Here is a 22,095-nt window from a genome sequence, read left to right as displayed (position 1 = left end):
TCTTATCTGGTACAACTTGAGAGTAAAAGTTGCATTCCATAAATATGATTTTGGAAGGACTTTTATTCTGAAATCCTATCCTTAAAATACGACTCATACACTTGTATTTTTTTTTCCATATTAACACAGTTAATTAATCTTTATATTAATGGACCAGAAGAGTTTGGAAAGAAACAACAGAGGCAGTTACAAATCTAGCCATTAAAGTCGATGAAATTCAATTTTAAAAATAAAATTTATTATTAAGAAAAAATGCAATGAATGAGACTTGTGCAGTTTGACTTTTCATCGGATAAAAATCCTTCTGTCCTCTCTCACACTACCTTAGAATTCCCAGTTTAAATAAAAATTGATTTTTTTTATCAGCATTCAAATAGAACTTACAAGATCATGCACTTATGAATGAATGATGCTGAAGTTTTAAAGTTATGTTTTGTTTTTAATTGAATGTGTAATTTGTTTTTAATGAGCGAGATGTTTGGAATTTTTTTCTCAAAGGATGAAAATATTTGATCCACCTAAACACATAAACTTTAAACTCTACACTCTAAACCCTAAACTCTAATTTTTCTAATAATAATAAATAAATAAAATAAAATAAAATAGGTTGGAAATTATGATTTAATCATATAACTCATTTATACAATCACATTTCGATATATTTAATATAGTCTCATAATTTAAAAATTGAGAGAAAAATAAATTAAATATATCTTCTTTCCTTAATTCATTGAAATATTTAAAAAAAAAGCTGACAAAATCTTGAGTTTTAAATTGAACACTCTTTTAAATAAAAATAAATACATAAACTGTAATTTTAAATTTTTTTAAACAATTAAAATTTTCTATTTAAATTACTCAAAAACTTCAATACATTTATTCTAACATAACCCTAAGTACTTTCACCGGTGTCCTTTGAGTACTCTCACATTGACTTTTTTTTACGGGTAAAAGAGAAAAAAGGAAAGTAAAGAAAAAGTGTCCATTTAAGCGTGCTTAGTGCTGTCATGTCTCTGGAACGATGCAGGAGACACTTTTTTGCAGGCACGCCTCTTCTCTTCCCCCGCTATTAATGCTACCGTCTATGCCATCTCCAAGCTCTTTCTTACTTTCCTTTAAAAGATTCAAACGAACAAACTTTTATATTAATCAACTATTATTTACCCATCATCCATGCTCCTTATATATTCAAATCATATATTTGTTATATTTGAAATATTCAATTAGTACAATTACAATTTGAAATATTATTAAAATTCATAGTATACTGTCGTGGTCGAATGCTCAAAAGCTTAACCCAAATAGTCAAAAGGTTAATAACAACACTGAAAATTAAACAGAAACAAATAAATAATAAAATTCTGTAATAAAGTCCAATAAATATGTCTAAACACGGGGAATATATTTAATAAATATTAAGTATAAAGATTAAAAGTCTAATTGGATTTAAAGTTAATAAGTGATTAGTTTAAAAGATAAATAAAATGAATTTTATCTGATAATTAATTAAAATTAATTTTAATTTTATCATTAAAACTTCTTGCAGGTATACCCTATCCAAAAACTGATATCAAGATTGTAGATCGAGAGTTTCACTTGATTCTACCTAACAAATGAGAATTCATTACTCATATCCAAGTTTAACCCAAAGAAGTAAAAAATGTAATTAAAAACTTAAACTCGAGATAAAAGATGGAGAAACTAAACTCAATTAAGTAAAAAGTGTAATTAAAAGCTTAAACTCGATATAAAAGACCGAAAAACTGATAGATGGAGAGAAAAAAAGAAATAATTTGTTTTTAGAACTTGTAAGAAGAGATAGATTATAATATTTGAGAAATCAAAATGTAATTAAGTCAATATGTTTTTATTTTTAATAGTTAAAAATATCAACTAAACAGCTTAATATGTGGGACCTTAATGCGAAAGGAAATTCATTGCATGGAAAGGACAATTTACAGGCAGTGACCAATTAGCGACATAAAAAGAAAATTGAAAAATAGGTTAAAAAATGTGTGTCCGTAGATGGTTTTATCTTAAGTAAAAACAATGAATGCGACTCATCAACTGCACCTCTTACGTAGATTGTAAACTTATTTAAGTTATTCGTTATTAATTACATTATGAATTCAATATCTACTTTTCCACATATGATCATTTCTATCCACTGCCTCCGTCAGAATTCATCATTTTACAAACATACAATAACTCAATATCCATTATTTTAAATCATACATAATTAATATTAAGGAAACAAATAAAAATTCTTCATCTTATTAGTCAATTATAACCATGATTTAAATTTAATGAGGTTAACATGATGAGTGAAATACTTAAAAATATTTTTTTTATCATCAAACATATTGTGTATATATGTAAATATTTACAAAAATATAGAGTTTAATTTGATTTGAATATAATGAATCAAATTCTTATATTAAAAATATATGTATCACCTTATAAGTAATTGGAAACTCTTTTCAATATATATGTGTGTGTGGTTATTTATTGGACAAGTGAGCTGCATCTGTTTGAAAATGTACAGACTTTCCCTTTTTGGTGTGAATTAGTAACTTCAACAACTGCTAATAAATACTCCAACCATATATATCTCACAGACGCAAGCAATCGAGGAAAATAGAGAGAGAAAGTAAGATCAGAAGAAAAACAAAATAAAGGTTGACAATGAATATTATTATTATAACATGTGCGATATTACTCATCTTTGTTCTTTTTGTGGTATAATTGGGAGGTTACATACCGTTCACAATAAATTGAAATCAAAAGGAGGTTACTTATCGTACATAATTAATTGTATCAAAGGGACTTACCATTAATTGTTTGTTTCCTCTCCCTCCTTTCATATACTCTTTATTTCTTCTCTTGGGTGTAAGTGTTTAACCCATATAAAGAGAATTTGTTTTGGGGCTATTTATCTACTATCTTGAGAGGAATTCATTGTACTCCCAGTACCATTATAGTGGAAGTTTTGACTCTCTTGCCGGTGATTTTTTTTACCTCTATTTAAAGAGGTTTTTCACCTAGAAAATATTGGTATCATTCTCATTTTTCTTGTTACTTTAATTTCTCATAATCTCTGGTTGAAATTATCACACTTCCACACACGATATCCCTACAAATTGGCATTAGAGCTTTTTCGATAATTCAACTAGGATTTGTTGTTCAATAATGTCAAAATTCGATATTGAGAAATTTAATGGTAAAATCAGCTTTGCTATCTGGCGAGTCCAGATGTTAACTGTTTTCACCCAGAATGGTTTAAAGAAAGTTTTGGCAGGTAAAATGACGAGGCCAACCACTAAGACGGAGGAGCAGTGGGATGAGATGGATGAAAAGACATTGTCTACAATCCAGTTATGCTTGTCCCGTGAGGTGTTGCTTGAGGTCATCAACGAGAAAACTTCAGCAGACATATGGAGTAAATTGGAGTCTCTATACATGACCAAAATTCTTGCAAACAAACTCCGTTTAAAGGAGCGACTCTTTACACTCCGAATGTCCGAAGGTACTCCCATCTAATCTCACCTTGATGAATTTAATTCCATCATAATTGATTTGGAAAATTGGATGTTAAAATTGATGATGAGGATAAAGTCATTCTACTTATTGTTTCTCTTCCACCCTCGTATCGACAATTCAAAGAAATTATGTTATACGGTAATTATCTTACCTTAAGCTTTGGTGATGTCAAGACTAATTTACTAGCCAAAGAAAAATTTGATACTAAAATTCATTCTGAAAGTTCTGGTGAAGGGTTAGTAGTTAGAGGGAGAAACCAAGAGAAAGGTAGGAACAATAAATATAAATCCATGTCAAAATCTAGAGGCAAGAACTCCAAATATTGTCGTTATTGCAAGAAAAAGGGACACGAGATCTCTGAATGTTATAAATTGAAAAATAAGCAAGATAGAGAAGATAAGGGAAATGGTAAACAACCAGAAAAATCTGTTGAAGTTAGTATTGTTGAAACTGAATCTGATGGGGATTATTTGTAGCTTCCAACACTGAACAAAGGTCTAAAAATGAATGGATTCTTGATTTTGGTTGTACTTTTCACATGTCTCACAATAGAGATTGGTTTACCACATATGAACCAGTTTATGATGATCTTGTTTTGATGGGAAACGATGCTCAATGCAAAGTTGTTGGTGAATGAATAATCAAAATCAAGACACATGATGGAATTGTTAGAACTTTAACAGGTGTCAAATATGTCCCTAAGTTGAAACGAAATCTCATTTCCTTAGGCACCCTTGAATCTCATGGGTGTAGATACTCAGTTGAAGGTGGAGTTTTAAAAGTGTCTAAAGGACCTCTTGTGTTACTAAAGGCAATTCAATGTGATAGTTTGTATGTGGTGCAGGGTTCAACAGTTACAGGTTCTGCAACTGTTGCCTTATCGAACAAAGATAACACCAAGTTGTGGCATATGAGATTAGGCCACATGAGTGAGAAGGGAATTCTAATCCTCAAGAAGAAGGGTCACCTTGGTAACCACTGTAACGGAAAGGTTGATTCCTGCGAACATTGCATTTTTGGTAAGCAGAATAAGGTTAGTTTTTTTCTAAAGCCATACACAGAACCAAAGGTACTTTGGATTATATTCATTCGGATCTTTGGGGTCCGTCAAAAGTTCCCCCCAGAGGTAAATGTCGTTATATGATGACAATTATTGATGATTTCTAACGAAAACTTTTGGTGAATTTTCTCAAACATAAGGATGAAGCACTTTTCACTTTTAAAGAGTGGAAATTATTGATTGAGAATCAAACTGGCAAGAAGATAAAGAGGCTAAGGACAAACAATGGCCTTGAGTTTTGTTCGAATGAATTCAATGATTTCTGCAAGAAGGAAGGCATTTCCCGACACCTCACCATCCCAAGGACTCTACAACAGAATGAGGTTGCAGAAAGGATGAATAGAACTATCCTGGAGAGAGTTCGTTGCATGCTTTCCCATTCTGGTTTGAGAAAATATTTTTGGGCTGAAGCGGCTTCAACGACATGTTATCAGATAAATCACTCTCCTAACAGATCAATTGATTGCAACATTCCAGAAGAAGTTTGGTTAGGTAACCCTGTTAATTATTCTAATATTAAAATATTTGGTTGCCCTGCTTATTCTTATGTAAACGAGGGAAAATTATAACCTCGTGCTAAGAAGTGCATTTTCTTGGGTTATGGCTCAAGGGTTAAAGGTTATCGTTTATATGACCCGGAATCTCACAAAGTAATTCACAGTTGGAATGTGACCTTTAATGAAAATGCTATGCTCTCTTCTGTAAAAGATACTGTGATTTCCTCAATTGATACAGGTGACCAAGAAGATGCTCGAGAGAAGGTGGAGTTTGAGATTAAAACAACTGCTCATGAGGAAAACGTTCCCAATTCCTCCAATACTCAAGATTATCAAGTCACTGCTATTGATGGTACAAATGAACATTTGATTCCACATGAGCAATGTCTACCTCAACGACGAAGGTTACCACAAACGTGGTCTATGGCTCAAAAACTTCCCTAATAGAGACCAAGAAAACTGACTCAAAGATTAATTGCAGAATCTGCCAACATTGCTTATGCTTTAACTATTGCACAAGGGATGGGTGAAGAAGGTGAACCCAAGAATTACTATGAAGCTATCTCTAGTGACGACTCAACAAAGTGGATTGCTGCTATTCAAGAAGAAGTTTAGAGTCTTCTAAAAAACGAAACATGGGAATTGATGAAGTTACCAGAAGGAAAACGAGTCATTACTTGCAAGTGGATCATTAAGAGAAAAGAAGGGATCCCTGGTGTTGAGAGTACAAGGAATAAAGCAAGATTTGTTGTAAGAGGTTTTGATCAAGAGAAAGGTATTGACTTTAATGAAGTATTTTCTCTTGTTGTTCGTCATACTTCAATACGTATATTACTTGCTTTAGTTGCCTTGTATGATCTGGAGCTGGAACAGGTAGATGTGAAAACTGCTTTTCTTCACGATAATCTTGAGGAAGAGATTTACATCCAGCAGCCTTAGGGGTTCAAATTCCCCCCAACCTAGAATCTTGCTTGTCCTCAAGAAAAGTAATTGAATCCTAAAAAATATGAGTTCATTCTTCCCCAAAATCCTTAGAAATCAAATCTATAGTTTAATATCATAACAACTTCATGGAAAGAGCACAAGATAATTCAACAAAAAATTATGGTGTTTCCTATCAATTCAAACCAAGACAGGATAAGAATGTATTCAATTTCCAAGGTAAACAATTGTTACTCTTCACTAAGAATCAAACTAAGGAATTTCTCTCTTCATTCCTCATTGGTGAGTGTTTTCCCTCTTTTTTTCACTGAATTCCAAGTTAATTTAAGGTTGCCCTTCATTTTCAGTTGATTACAAACACTTTCACAAACATAGATATTGAGGTCTTTTCAGGTTGTAATGAGGCTGGGTTACAAAGAAAATTTGGTTTTTCCAGAATAACAAAATTCACACTTAACAAAAGATTAGCATATTTGCAATTCACTTTCTAATTGTGTTATCCATTATTCCTTCCATAAGATTCATTCACATTACTTCTTTTTATATTCTTGTAATCCCCTTTGCTTTTCTTTTTCTTTTTCTTTTTTTTTAGAAAAGAGAATGAGAATTTGGATAATTTTGTCATTCCTTTTTTTTTTTTTTTTTCATTCTCAAAATCCCAACAGTCACACCAAATCCAATTATTTTAATTATAGAAATTTGAACTGCACCTATGCTCTCCTTTTGTTAGCATACCACAAGGTAGGACAATATATGTATATCAGAAGCTAGGGTGCAATAAAACAAATTTGGCTCAAAAAAGGGTTATTTTTCTGCACATTTCATCATATATTGCAAAGGTTAGCTGTTTGGCTTTGAGTTTTCTCACCTCCAACTTTATTAAACATGCCTCAATCATCTCCATATTTGATTTTGTGATGTAAATTGAATAGAAAATTAGGCAACCTCAATTAACTCTTCACTAGTGAAAGTCTCTCAAACTGTTTAAAGGTTTCACACTCTCACTTGGTTGGCTAATTTCAATTCCTCATTTGTTCTCAGACATTGCTTTCAACTATTTACCTTGTTCCAACTTTTACACATTACTATCCTTTCTCAATTTGAGTGATGGTTCCAACCACAAATTCTTTTTTCAAATTAAGTCCCTGATCAATCCATTTGGTTGTTCTAATTTAGAACTATGGTTTGATTTCTTTTTCCAAAAATTTATACCATCATCTATCTATATACAAGATTTCACTTCACAAAATATGCAAACATCAACTACTATACTAACTTAAGCTTGCCATCAACAAAAGCTAAAGTAAGAAATATTAAACTAAACTGCTAAAATCAACTTACTAAATTAAACTGGAAGTAAAGTTAAACAAAAGATAAAACCAGTTTTTTGTTCATTGTGCATGATAAGTATCAATCTCCTCTTGTGATTTTGTTATGCTCTGTGTCAATATCATCATTCTGAACTTGGTTTGAATGTTCATCATCTGTTGCTGCTCCAGTTGTTCCAGCTGCCATTTCTGATGTCTCTTCAACTCTAATCCCAACTCCAAACTCTCCTGCCTCCCTTTGATAATGGCAATGTAGATGAAATGTTTGTTTGAGAATGGTTATGCAGATGGAAGCTTTGGGATTTTTTTAGAACAGAGGGTGCTTCTGAAACTGAGTTCGGGTGCAGGGTTTTCAAAATGTGATTTTTATAAAATGCTGCAGTTTCTTTTTTTTTTTTTTTAGAAATCTCACTAGCTTAGGCTAGAGCTTCTTAGCTCAGGCTAAAATTTGGCAGAGAGCAACAAATTTTTTCTAGCTCAAGCTAGCTCGTTTTAGCTTAAGCTAAAATTTGGCAGGGAGCAACAAATTTGTTCTAGCTCAAGCTAGCTCATTTTAGCTCAGGCTAAAATTTGGCAGAGAGCAACAAATTTATTCTAGCTCAAGCTAGCCCAGTTTAGCTCAAGCGAAAGTTGTAGAACAATTTTTTTTTTCTTTTTCTGCATGTCTAGCTTAGGCTAAAAGTTCTAGCTTAAACTAAAATTACCCTGCAATGAAATTTTCTTGAAAATTTTCATTTTGTCTTTGCCAAAAGTTTCAAATCTTTCTAAGCTTTCTTCCATCCATTCATTTCACCTAACATTTCAAACCTACATGACCATTTCACATATCAAACTGGTTTTAAAGACATCAAATATTAAAACATACTACTAAATCAAAACAAAAATTAAAGACACATTTCAAAACAAAACACTGGGTTGCCTCCCAGCAAGCGCTCGTTTAACGTCATATAGCTTGACGCCTGATTAACATCATTGAAGGTTCAACAACATTCATATCCACTTTGAAACTCTCTTGATGATCATTTGCTTCAAAAACATTAAAGCTTACTTCTTCATCTAGAACACAAACCTTCAATTTTCCTTTGTCTACATCAATTATAACTTTGGTAGTTTTCATGAATGGTCTTCCCAATATCAAAGGTACTTCAGCATCTTCTTCAATATCCATTACAACAAAATCTACTGGGAATAGAAATTTATCTACCTTTACCAATAAATCTTCAACTATTCCATGTGGATATTTGGTTGATCTATCAGCCAACTGCAAAGTCATTCTTGTTGGTTTCAGTTCTACATCTCCAATTTTCTTCAGCATTGATGAAGGCATCAAATTAATACTAGCTCCAAGATCCAATAATGCCTTTCCAACAGTGAGATTTCCTATGGTAACTGGCAAAGTGAAACTCCCAGGATCTCTAGAATTTTGCGGTAATGACTTTTGAATTATAGCACTGCATCCAGCTTCCAATTCAACTATCTCCTGGTCATTGAATTTTCTTTTCTTTGTCAATAATTCCTTCATGAATTTAGCATATGTAGGCATCTGCTTTAAAGCTTCAGTAAAAGGAATGTTAATTTGCAATATTTTGAGAATATCCATAAATCTTGCAAATTGCCTTTCTTTGCATTTCTTTGTAGGAGCATGTGGATAAGGTACATCTTTTATAGGAACACTCCTCTCTTGTTTTTCATTTTTTTCTATTTTCTCACCAATATCTACAACATCTTCCTTATTCCTTCTTTCTCCTCCCTCACACTCAATCTGTTCTTTTTCACTCTCTTTATCTTTTAAAACCTCCTTCCCAACAACTAAGTTTTTCCCAATTCCTTTTCCTATAACTATCCCACTTCTGGTAGTGATAGAATTGCAATGCTCCTTGGGATTGGTTTGTGTATTGACTGAAAATTGACTTCCTTGATTATCAGCTAACTGCCCCACCTGTGTTTCTAAATTCCTTATTGATGCTTCAGTATTTTTTTGATTGGATAGAGAGGCTTGCATGAACTTCTCAAAATTATCTTCCAATTTTGATGTTCTCTCATGAATGGAAGGATAATGTGGTTGTTGCTGATAAGGGACTTGTCTGTTAGATGATCCAGTCTCTTGCTTCCACCCAAATCCTTGATTTGGATTATTCCTCCCTCCTTGAGCCATGTTATTTAGATAATTATATGCAAAGCCACCTTGCCTTCCTTGATTATTCATATACTGAACCTCTTCCTCTGATGAATTTTGGTAAGAGCATTGGCCATTAAGATGATTTCCCCCACAAAAATCACACTTCAAAGCTTGATTCTTCATTGAAGGAGAATTTACTGCATGTAATTGTTGAGGCAGTTTTGACATTTGCTTGGTTAATGCCTCAATTTGCTGAGTCAAAATCTTGTTTTGTGCTAAAATTGCATATGAAGTACTAAGATTCAACACCCCTTTCTTTTGCACGGTATATCTATCATGTTGAGCTTGGTAATATGTTGAGGCTAAGGCATCAATGATTCTTGTAGCTTGTTCTGCATCAACACTCATCATTGTACCTCCTGCTGCAACATCCAAGATCATTTTAGTATCAGGCCTCAAACCATTATGGAATATGTTCAACTGAGCAATATCCTCAAAACCATGATTAGGACATCTTCCTAACATCACTTTAAAGCGTTCCCAAGCTTCACAAAAAGGTTCTTCTGGCCCTTGCCTGAATGTGGAGATATCAGACTTAGCCTTGATAAATCGAGAGAGTGGGAAGAATCTGTGTAGGAATTTCTCTTCTACATCATTCCAGCTACTTAGACTCTGGTTTGGATGCGACTTTAACCATTCTTTTGCTTTGCCTGGAAGTGAGAAAGGAAATAGACGCAGATAAACAGATTCAATATCATTTTCCTCAAAGCCCGTAGTCCCAACCAACTCATGGAATGTGGATAGATGAGTATAAGGGTCTTCATGATCCATTCCAGTGAATTGATGAGTGTTGATTAAGCTAAGAAAAGATGGCTTCATTTCTAATGATTTGGTGGCTGGAGGTATAGCTATGCTGGAGAAATGCCTTGGTCCTTGTTGCATAGCATAATCTCCCAATGTCCTTCTAGGTGGATTTGTCTATTCCATTTGGAAATCTGTTTGATTGTGTGAGTTGAAAGTGTTGGAAGATTCTCCTTTTGCTTGTCCTTGCTTCTTCTTTTCTTCTCTCTTCTTGCTCTGATTTCTTCTAGCTGTCTTCTCAATTTCTAGATCAAATTCCAATTGATCTTCAGGAACCTGTCCTCTTAATAGCATGTGTCTAAGACAACTCAAGCAAGGATTAACATAGGATAAAAGAATAAGATATAAACCAGTGTATATTCACAAAGAAAACAAAATATTCACAATACTCAATGAGTTATACTTCAGAAATTCTTAAAAGAAATTGTTCCCCGGCAACGGCGCCAAAAACTTGTTGATATTTCTCGGCAAGTGTACCGAATCAACTGTAATATAGTACTCTTTAAAGTACGAATGTCGAACCCACAGGGAAGAATCCTAATTAAGATGTTCTGTTTTAAAACTCATTAAGTATAGAAAATAATTTTGAGACTTTGTTCATAACCAAATTAAAGATTTCACAAGAACTCAAAGATTTAGGGTTTGATTCTGGATGTAACAAAACCAACTTATCAAATATAGAGAAAAATACTTGGGATTGAATTGCGTTTATCTCAATCATCTGTATTTTGAATAATATAATATATAATACTCAAAACTACTTATTCTTGATGCTTAATTTAAAGTCATTCATCTTGATTCCTCACAGATGAAATTCATAAGATAATTTCTCAAACACTGATTCCTCAGATATTTAACAAATCATCCAGCTTTAGGAACAGAATTATAATGCAATCAATAACCTGGAATCTATTCCTAGCATTACAAGTTATCAAGTATTTTCGTTTATTTCAGATCCTTAAAGGTACTTTCCAGTTAAATTTAAGGATCAAAATCAAGACTCTATTGATCAGACAGAATCAAGCAATAAGCATAAAACGAAAATACCAAGAACAAGTAGAAAACAGAATTTTATATATATATATATATATATATATATATATCACCAAGAATACATTTGATCAAGATAAATTACATTCAATCCCAAGTTAGAAAGAACTTAGCCACTCATGACAACTCCTCCAATCTTCATTCTTGATCTGGATTGCATAAGAAGGGCTGATCTGAGCAAGTTCTTCTCCTAAGAACAGAGGTTTCTTCTCTTTCTCTCACTAGTCTCTCTCTAAAAAACCCAATCTGTTTTCCACCGCTGGTTTTGAGTTATGTTTCAGAATTTATATAATCAACTTTAGCTCAAGCTAGCCCGTTTTAGCTTGAGCTAGATCTTTCGGTGCACTTTTAGCTTGAGCTAGCGATTCTAGCCTGAGCTAGATCAGTACTTCACCTTTAATCAACTCTAGACAGTTTTAGCTTGAGCTAGCAATTCTAGTCTGGGCTAGAATTGTACTGCACCTTTAATTAACTCTGGACAGTTTTAGCATGAGCTAAATCCTCTAGCTTGAGCTAAATCTTCTAGTGATCCAATTAATTTTTTACTTTTTTTTTTCTTTCAATGCCAGCTTGAGTACATTCTTTCAATGCTTCATATTCATCTGCAATTTACACAAAAATTGAGATTAAATTTCTTCATTTGTTTCTTGGTTCAAAAAATATATAATCAGATTCAATAATTCTCAGATTAGGGTAATTTTCTTACATTAAGCAACAATTAAGTTCCAAAGTGTTCAATTTTCTCAATCATAAAAACTACACATTGGCATTTATCAGTTGTTCCTGGAAAGGAGGACCATGTATGTCGTTTGAAGAAATCTCTCTACTGCTTGAAGCAATCACCAAGACAATGGTATAAGAGGTTTGATTCTTTCATGGTTGGACATGGCTACCCAGAAGTAGCTATGATAATTGTGTCTATTTTCAAAAGACATATGATGGGTCATTTATATATTTGTCTTTATATGTTGATGACATGTTGATTGCCGCAAGAGATAAATCTTTAGTTAACAAGTTAAAGGCCTAGCTTAGTAGTGAATTTGATATGAAACACTTAGGTCCTGCCAAGAAAATTTTAGGAATGGAGATCAACAAAGATCATCAAGCTGGAAAACTTTTTCTATCACAAAAAAGTATGTTCTTAAGATGCTTGACAAATTTGGAATGCGAGATTGCAAAGCTGTTAATACTCCAATTGCCACCCACTTCAAGTTGTCATCAGATCAGTGTCCAAAATCAGACGAGGACAAAAGGCGCATGTCACATGTCCCGTATTCAAATGCAATTGGAAGTCTCATGTATGCTATGGTATGTACCATACCTGATTTAGCTTATGTTGTTAGTAGGTTCATGCATAATCCAGGAAAGGCACACTGGGAAGTCGTTAAATGGATACGTTATCTAAAAGGTTCTGCAGATTTTGGTTTGGTATTTGATCAACATGGAGCCGATCCCGGAGGAGAAGTTGGCTATGTTGATGCTGACTATGATGGTGATTTAGATCGAAGAAAGTCACTTTCAACCTACATTTTTACCCTATGTGGTTCTGCTATCAGCTATTATTCTTCACTTCAAGTCATTGCAGCTTTGTCCACCACTGAAGCAGAATATATCGTTGCTACAAAAGGTATGAAAGAAGCTATATGACTTCGAGGCTTGGTAAGTGAACTTGGTCTTCGACAAGATGTTCTTGTTATATTTTGTGATAGTCAGAGTGTTGTCCACTTAACCAGGAGCAACAAGTATCATTTAAGGACCAAGCACATTGAAATTAAGCACCATTTTATCCGAGACATTGTTGATACGGGGGATATAATTGTTGAAAAAATTCATATGGTCGAAAATCCAACAGACATGTTGACAAGGCCACTTCCACTGGCTAAGTTCGATCATTTCCTGAACTTAGCTGGTATTATCCATACTCAATCAAGGCTTCATGGCGAGAGAGTGTTCTAGTCAAAGGCAAGTCAAGGTGGAGATTTGTGGGATATGACTCACCTTTGTCATTTTCTTGGCATAATTGGGAGGTTACTTACCGTTCACAATTAATTGAAATCAAATGGAGGTTACTTACCGTTCACAATTAATTGTTATCAAAGGGAGGTTACTTACTGTTCACAATTAATTGTTATCAAAGGAGGTTACTTACCATTAATTGTTTTTATTATTGTTGTCTCCTAGAACCACTATATATAGTGACTTCCTTCAAACAACGTAACACAACAAATAACAACATACACTTGTTTTCTCTCTCCTTTCATATACTCTCTATTTCTTCTCTTAGAGAAAATTTGTTTTGGGGCTATTTATCTATTAGCTTGAGAGGAATTCATTGTACTCCCAGTACAATTATTGTGGAAGTTTTGGTTCTCTCACCGGTGGTTTTTTTACCTCTATTTAAAGGGGTTTTCAACCTAAAAAATTCTGGTATCATTCTCATTTTTCTTGTTACTTTAATTTCTCATAATCTTTGGTTGAAATTATCACGCTTCCACACACGATATCCCTACATAACCCTTATATACCACGAAAAGTATGACACTTCAGAAAACTTTAGCTCCAACATATTTGAGAAAGAAAACAATAGATTAGTGGATGTGCCATGTGAGACATTATGCCGAGAGCGAGGGAGGAGCGATGGAAATCTACATTGACAACATGAAATTATATGTTAACATACCAAGATACAAGAGCGTCAGGACTGCACAAAAAGGTGGTGCATCCAATGCGACTAGAGAAGTTAGAAAACAATACATTCATGAACCTGTGAAGCTGAAGAGTAAGGAGGTATGGAGAGAAAAAAAAAAGGAAAGGATGTTCGAAGGGCTCATAACGTGAAACAATCATGCACTAATGTAGTTAGAAAAACCTCATTAAGTCAGTGGAAAGGTCCCGTCATTGAAACTAAGTCATAAGTTCTCCCATGGATGTCTAACAGTGTGGTTGGATGGCCACAAAAATAGTTTGGGTCAGATGCTATGGTCTACCCATATCTTTGTGGAACAAGGATTGTCTATCAAACGTGGTTGGAGAAGTGACAACTCTAGTAGCCATTGATGAAGCTACAACATCGTGGGAGAACCTTGAGTTTGCTAGAATCATTGTACGCTTGCTAAAGTCCTATAAAGTAGGGATATCAAAGGGTTTTCAGATTAATGGGCAAGTATATAATATCAGTTTCGTTGAGAAGAAGCCCAAACAAGGGGTAGGAGTATGCAAATGTTCCAATAATCACTATGTATCTTCTGATAGCGTCTCATCAATGGAATCCTTTGTTGAGGAAACGATTTTCTTGGCAAGGTCTTGTGACGAAGGGGGTGAGAACATTGACAGAGTTCTACGGCGAGCTGAAGAGGCCAGGGAGGGAGGTAAAGATCGATCATCGCTAGAGAAAAAATGGAAACATTTGGAGGAATGTTATTAAAGTGAAACAACATGTCAGCAGAGAATGTTATTAGAGTGAAACAACATAACATATGTTTTTCGTTAGCGATGTCGATGGAAACATAACGAAGGAGTTAATGGGGCAGAGAGCATTTTATCTATGTGGCACAAAGAAGCATTCTGATACGAAAATCATGTAGTAGGAGGTGGCTTCATAGCTATTCTTGGACAACACCTTAAATCAAATTGTTTATATGTTGTGAGTAATGTATATGTAACATGCAACTTAAGTGACAAGGTTGCTTTGTGGGAAGCTTTGACGATATTAAAGAGTACACATAAAAAATTTGGCATGGTGCTTTTGTGGTGACTTAAATGCAGTTAGAAAGGAAGATGAAAGGAAATGAATCAGAGGTAGTTCTAGCCAACAAAAGAAGATTAGTGGCTTTAACGATTTTATTGAAAAGAATTACCTAGTGGACATACCAATTGCAGGCAAAAAATATACTTGGTAGAAATCAAATGGTACAACTAAAAGCATACTAGATAGAATTCTTGTCTTCGAAGAGTGGCTTCAAATTTGGCCAACATGCGAGCAATATGTACAATCGAGGGTGGTATCAGACCATTGTGCTCTAGTGGTGAAGTCTTGGGTCAAATATTGGGGTCCTAAACCTTTTAGGACAATTGATGCGTGGTTTATGGAGCCTGGATTCAAGGAGTTTGTGAAGGAGAAATGGAGTTCATACAGTGTGTAGGGCAATAGTATATCTAAATTCAAAGATAAATTGAAGATCCTAAAGGTTGACCTTAAAGAATGGAACAGAAATGTGTTTGGGTGTCTTGAATCCAATAAGAAGTAGATTTTGAGGGAAATTGAGGATCTTGATGTTAAGGATGACAACAATGATCTTGAGGTGAATAGTCAACTGAGAAGAATGGAGTTGTTTAGTCAGCTGAGGTTGATTGATAAAAAGTTGGAATCCCTATTCACGCAAAAAGCTAAATCAAATTGGTTTAAGTTTGGGGATACCAATTCTAAATTCTTTCACTATGTAATCAGGTGGAGAAGACTTACAAATGATGTTAAGATGTTGAGGTTGATAACCAATGGTGTGAGGAGCCGAAAGTTGTTCATAGGGAAGCTAAGAATTTGTTCGAACAGAGGTTCACAGCTACACTTGATCTTGGAGTTAGTCTTGGTTCTGTGGAGTTTAAATCTCTTCCTGAGGAGGTTCATTTAAGATTGGTTTTTAGCTTCACAGAGGAAGAAGTGAAAGAAGATGTACAATGTGAAGCTTCGAAGAGTCTGGGCCCGAACGAGTTTCACTTCAACTTCATCAAGAACAGTTGAGATTATTTTAAGTCTGACATTTTGGAAGTTGTGCCCCTTTTTCAGGAAACAAGTGCATTCTGAAGGGGTGCAATGCGTCCTTTATTGCCTTAGTACCTAAAGTGAGAGATCCTACTTTGCTTGATCAGTTCAGACCTATCTCTCTAGTAGGTGCTCTCTATAAGATCATAACTAAGGTGTTATCATGTCGTATGAAGGAAGTCCTTCCTTTGGTTATTGAAAAAAGTCAGTCTGCTTTCTTGAAGGACCGAGGAATGTTAGATAGTGTTCTTATGGCCAATGAGGTGGTTAAGGAGGTAAGGAGAAACCGGAGGAGTGGGTTATGTTTGAAGGTGGACAATGAAAAGGCGTAGGATTTGGTTAGATGGAATATCCTGCTTGGTATGTTACTTAGGTTGGGATTCCACAGTAAGTGGATAACGTGGGTTAGAGGGTGCCTAGAGTTGTCGTCGGTGTCTGTTTTGGTTAACGGAAGTCCTACGGAGGAATTTAAACCCTTTAGGGGGCTGAGACAAAGAGATTCCCTGGCTCCGTTTCTCTTCCTTGTGGTAGTTGAAGGCTTGGCCGAGCTAGTGAGACAAGCTTCAAAAGAGAATCTGCTTAGAGGTGTGAAGGTGGGGAGGAATGAAATTGAATGTTGTATGTTACAATTTGCTGATGACACATTGTTCATGTGAGAAGATTCCTACTCCAACATTTTCACTATCAAGGCGATCCTAAGGTGTTATGAGCTAGTTTCAAGTCTAAAAATCAACCTTCACAAATCAAAGTTGGCAGGTATTAATGTTGAAAGGAACTCCCTTGATATCTATGCAAAAGCTTAAAATTGCAATACCATGCAAATCCCTTTTAAATACTTAAGGTTAGAAGTAAGAGGTAATCCAAGGAAGAAACAGTTCTGGTAGCCAGTTGTGAATAAAATGAATGTTAGACTTAGTACTTGGAAGGGGAGATTTTTATCTATGACAGGAAGAATTTGCTTACTTAAATCGGTCTTTACTGTTATACCACTTTTCTACTTGTCTTTCTTTAAAGCTCCGACATCGGTGTGTAACAGAATCATCAATATATAAATAAGGTTCCTTTGGGCTTGGGGTAGAGATAACAGGTCTATATCTTAGGTAAGATGGGAGAATGTATGTAAACCCCTAGAGGAAAGAGGGTTGGAGATTAAAGATATCTGAAAGTTTAATAGTGCTCTCTTAGCGAAATGGAAATGGCGGCTGATGAGTGATGAGAAAGGGAAGTGGAAAGATACTTTTGTATCTAAATATGGTTCAAAAATAGGAAGAAGCCAAGTCCGTTTGAAATGACAATCGTGGTGGTGGAGAGACATATCTAAAGTTTGCGGGGAGGAAGAAGAAGATAGTTGCTTCCGAAAAGCTATAGTTTGGAAAGTTGGTGTTGGGGACACAATTAGATTTTGGAAGGACTTTTGGGTCGAAAATAATAATCTTATGTCCTTGTATCCTAGGCTATACTCCCTGTCTCTAGATCAAGGGATGACAGTGGGTGAGGTAGGTATATGGGAGGATTCTGGTGGGCAATGGTGGTTAAGTTGGACGAGGGCTAGGTTTGATTGAGAACCGGTCTTGGAGGAAGAATTGTTTACGTACATAAACAAGGGAGTTATGAACAAGGAAATCAAGAATCATCTTGTTTGGGGAGGGGATTCCACAAGGGTCTTCTCTGTGAAATCTGCTTATGTACGCTTGGCCAATCAAGTCAAGGGCTCAACGAATGGTGTCTTTAATCTATTATGACAGGAAAAAGCATTGCCTAAAGCCCTAATCATTACTTGGAGAATCTTACTAGACAAAATACCAACTAGTATTAACCTTCTCGGGTGAGGTGTGGTAGTTAATTCTTCTTTATATGCGCTATGCAGAGAGTCAGAAGAATCTTCCCAACATCTATTCCTAGATTGTATCTATGCACAACGAGTTTGGTCTCTTTGTTTCATGTGGATAGGTATCCTGTTTGCCCAACTTAAGGACCTGAATTGTCACTTTGAGAACTTCATCTAGTTCATATATCTATCAAGCAGAATCAGGTGTGGAAGGGAATGTGGGAGTGGAGGAATAGTGTTGTCTTTAAGAAAAGGGTTCTTGATGCCGAAGAAATTTTTCAATTGGTTATGGATGAAACACAGGGTGTGTTCCTTTTCGTATGCCTTCTCGGATTGGCACTTGAATCCTGCACAATGCCTTCAAAGTTTTCGTTGAAAAAGGTTGCAAGAATGGGTGTAAGGGTAGAAGTCTATGGTTCAGTGGGTGTTGGAAAACAGTTAATGGAAGGAAGCATATGAAGGGGTGCTTGAAGAACCAATTGAAGCAGGGCTTTTCTCTTTTTTCTACTACAATCTTGTTGGTTATGTGTTGAGCATAGGTACAGGGGCATAAAGGTAGGTGCAGGTGTTGTGGACGCGTTTTTTAGAAGGGGGAGACTAGGAAATAGAAGGGGTTACATATGTTATTCATAAATGGGTGTTTTATTTAGATTATACAGGCTGATCCGTGGGGTTTAATTGTTGTTTGTGTATGAGGTATCTTTGAAGAAGGGTGAGGAAGGTATGGAGGAAGGAAGATGAAGAAAGCTTAAACCTTTTGAGGTCTGTTTGGGAGTTGCTGTCATAGGCTTTTGAAATATATGTAAGTGCAGGTTTTTAAGAGGTTATGCATAAGTTGTATTAAATGTGGCTTTTCTCTTTTCATAATGTATGTTGGTGTGTGGTAGGAAATGTGGAGCAAATTATTAAAGACCATCATGACCTTTTTCTTGAATTCAACAAATTTATCTAACGTTTTCTCTGCAATGGTGTATAAGGGTTGATTGTGTGGTTTAGGCTAGTTCCAGTATGTGTGGTAGCAATTGTTATTGCAAGACTACATGTTTTGTTTTGGTACAAGATGTGAGCCGATTGGATTGCTTTTTTTTTTATGTAGTTAATATGTATTTTTTATGCTTCCTGCTACACAGTAGTTGCTTATGCGGGGAGTCTAGATGCACAAGTTATTTGGAGTTGAACTATTCATAATATTGCATATTCTGGCCACTATTCAAAGTTTTTCTATTTCCACAAGCTTTCTTTGATTCAATGGAACACATTGTCGTTCATCTTCCTATGGAAGCAATACTTGGTGGTCATGTTCAGTATCGTTGGATGTATCCCTTTGAAAGGTAAGCATTATGTTAATAATTTTAATGTTTAAGAACATGTGCAATTTATAATAATTACTACTTTGCTTTAGGATGATGGGAGATGCAAAGAAATTAGTAGGTAATTTGGCACGAGTAGAAGGATCAATATGTGCATTATACCTACATCGTGAGATAACATATATTTGCTCTCATTATTTCAAACGTGTCAGCTTGTCAAATAGAAGTTTGAGAAATGATCCTCGAACATTTATAAATGAGGAAGACCTGTACACATTGTCGGTTTTGAATAAATGTGGATGCCCAAGTGGTTCTAGCAAGGACTATTGGTTAAGTGATAAAGAACATCGTTCTGCCCATGTTCATGTCCTTATCAATTGCGATGTGGTCAAACCATTGTTAGAATATATGGCTTTAAACGAGAGGGGGGGGGGGTGAATTGTTTAAGAGAGATTTTCGCAAACTTTGAAGGTATAGTGAAAATCAATGCTGAATTACAGAGAAAAGAATCAAGGAAACAAATACCCAAAACTGTTTTAAGATGATATCAGGAAAACAATCGGTTGTTTTATCGAACAATCGGTTGTTTTTATTAGCAGTTAATAAAAACAGCTTAAAACAGATATATGTGAGATCAGGGAAATAGAGAATCACACAAACAGATTTATATTGGTTCACTCTTACACCAAGAGCTACATCCAGTCCCCAGAAACCACTGGGTAATCCACTATGCAATCAAAACCAGATTACACACATCACACACCAAAGTAGTGACCTTGAACCCCTCAAGAAACACACTACCTTTGTCAAACCACACCAAGAATGTTGATCTTGAACACCTCAAGAACACACAACATTCCTTGGCAACACAACTACAGAAATACAGTAATCAAGGAAGAAGGGAATAGAATACACCTGGGTATTACAAAGCTTAAAGTTCAGAATTACAACCCAATCCTATTCCACACACTTAAGAATGATCCAAAGCTCTTTCAAATCTTGAAAAAACTGTTTTGGTAAAACCACCTTTATATGGACTATCCAAGTGGTCAAAAGCATTTAATAAAGGAGCCAAGTTAGTTAGGATCATTTAAAACATATTAAAACTGCTTAACAGAATTTTGTTAAGGTTTTCAGGAAAACAATCGATTGTTTTGTCGAAACAATCGGTTGAATTGACTTGACAACAAAGTCAAGCTTTTCAAAACCTTTTTCAAAAACTGCTAAGGTAAAACAACCTGTTGTTTCAAACAACCTGTTGAAATTTTGACAGCTTTTTAGAAAACACATCTTTTCAAAAGGTTAAAGATTCAAATGAACTTGGATCATCTGAAGGAGTGAATTAACAAGTTTCAAACAACTAGACAGCACACACACACCCAGCAGCAAGGCCTTCAAGTTTTCCTCTTGGATTTGGAGACATCAAAGCATCTTGTTCAACAACCATTTCTTGAGTAAGTTTAATTGTACATAATTTGAATTAAATTATTGTAGGTTGTGTAATTCGCTAACTAATTCTGATCAATATTTAAAGATTGTTTTTACAAGTGTACTCAATCAATGACGAAGATGCTTCGACAGTCATACATGTTAATTTTCCTGAATGGTTCAAGAGCTACGTAAGTGTAACGTAAACCCATATGTGCTTCTTATTAAATCACAATTTCATAAATAAATGTAATGTTTTCTTATCACTAAAACATAGGTTCACGATGAAAGGAATGTAATCAACCCAAACTTGAAGGGACTTTCTTGGGGACCTAATTCAAAGACAACATCATGGAACATCTACTTCGTTAATGGATATAAATTTCATACAAAGGCATGGGTTGCATGTTAAAGGTGTCACTGGCGGGGGAGAAAATGACTTTTATGGTACAATTCATCATATATATGAATTGGAGTATGTTGCTCTCAATAAGAAGATTTCGCTTTTCTATTGTGAATGGTTTGATCCTACAATTAATGTTGGGATTAGATTTCATTCACAATATAATTTAGTTGAAATCAAATTAAATGGAAGATATGGACCCTATGATCCATTCATTCTTCCACAGAAGGTCAAACAAGTTTATTATCTCAATTATCCAAACATATGTTGGTATGTTCCAATTAAAACAAAACCTCGAGGATATGTGCAAGTTGACAACATCAACGATGAATTGTCGTATCAAGCTGAGGAGACGTCTAATGTGTTACCAACTACAAGAATTGAACATTTACAATGTTTAGCTGACACATCTGATGTCGAAGTAGTTGACGACGATGATGATATTAAAGCACATAATGATGACGATGATGAAGATGTTGCCCTCTTAAATGAAGATTATTCGGAACATCACACACACAATGCCAATTCAGATTTAGATAACAATGAAGACTAATGTATATTACTTGTAAGAAATTATATACAAATTATAAACAAAACATGTGATGATTACATAATTATACTAATATTATGAACAAATCATTTTTCAGTAAATTTAAATTTTTCTTGAATTAGATACTCGTGAATGGTAAATTCATTTGTATGCAATCCAAGATTATTTCATATTTGTTCATCATTATTTTATATATCTCAATTCCCACAATCTTACTTTTAGCAAAATTGATTTTTAACCCCAACAATATTTCAAAAATCTTTCATTTTGATATTTTATTCATATGCCTCACACAAAAATAAGTATCTACCTCTTACCCACATTCACAGCACATCATCATCTTATTGCTCATTGAACCAAACCTACTAATTAGTCAAATTAATCTTGTCATCTTTGTTTTTTAATATTTTTTTCTACGAC

General features: G+C 34.7%; 1 pseudogene; it reads left to right on the top strand.

Annotated features, from left to right (window-relative positions):
• Nucleotides 1-9,982: 9,982 nt before the first annotated feature.
• On the top strand, nucleotides 9,983-10,088 carry LOC137836288 (small nucleolar RNA R71; annotated as a pseudogene).
• The last annotated feature ends 12,007 nt before the right edge of the window (nucleotides 10,089-22,095 follow it).

This window comes from Phaseolus vulgaris, chromosome 5, assembly GCF_000499845.2.
Source record: "Phaseolus vulgaris cultivar G19833 chromosome 5, P. vulgaris v2.0, whole genome shotgun sequence".
In the NCBI taxonomy this organism is placed as follows: Eukaryota; Viridiplantae; Streptophyta; class Magnoliopsida; order Fabales; family Fabaceae; genus Phaseolus; species Phaseolus vulgaris.
Note: the sequence above shows the minus strand (reverse complement) of the source record. Positions and strands in the feature narration are given on the sequence as shown.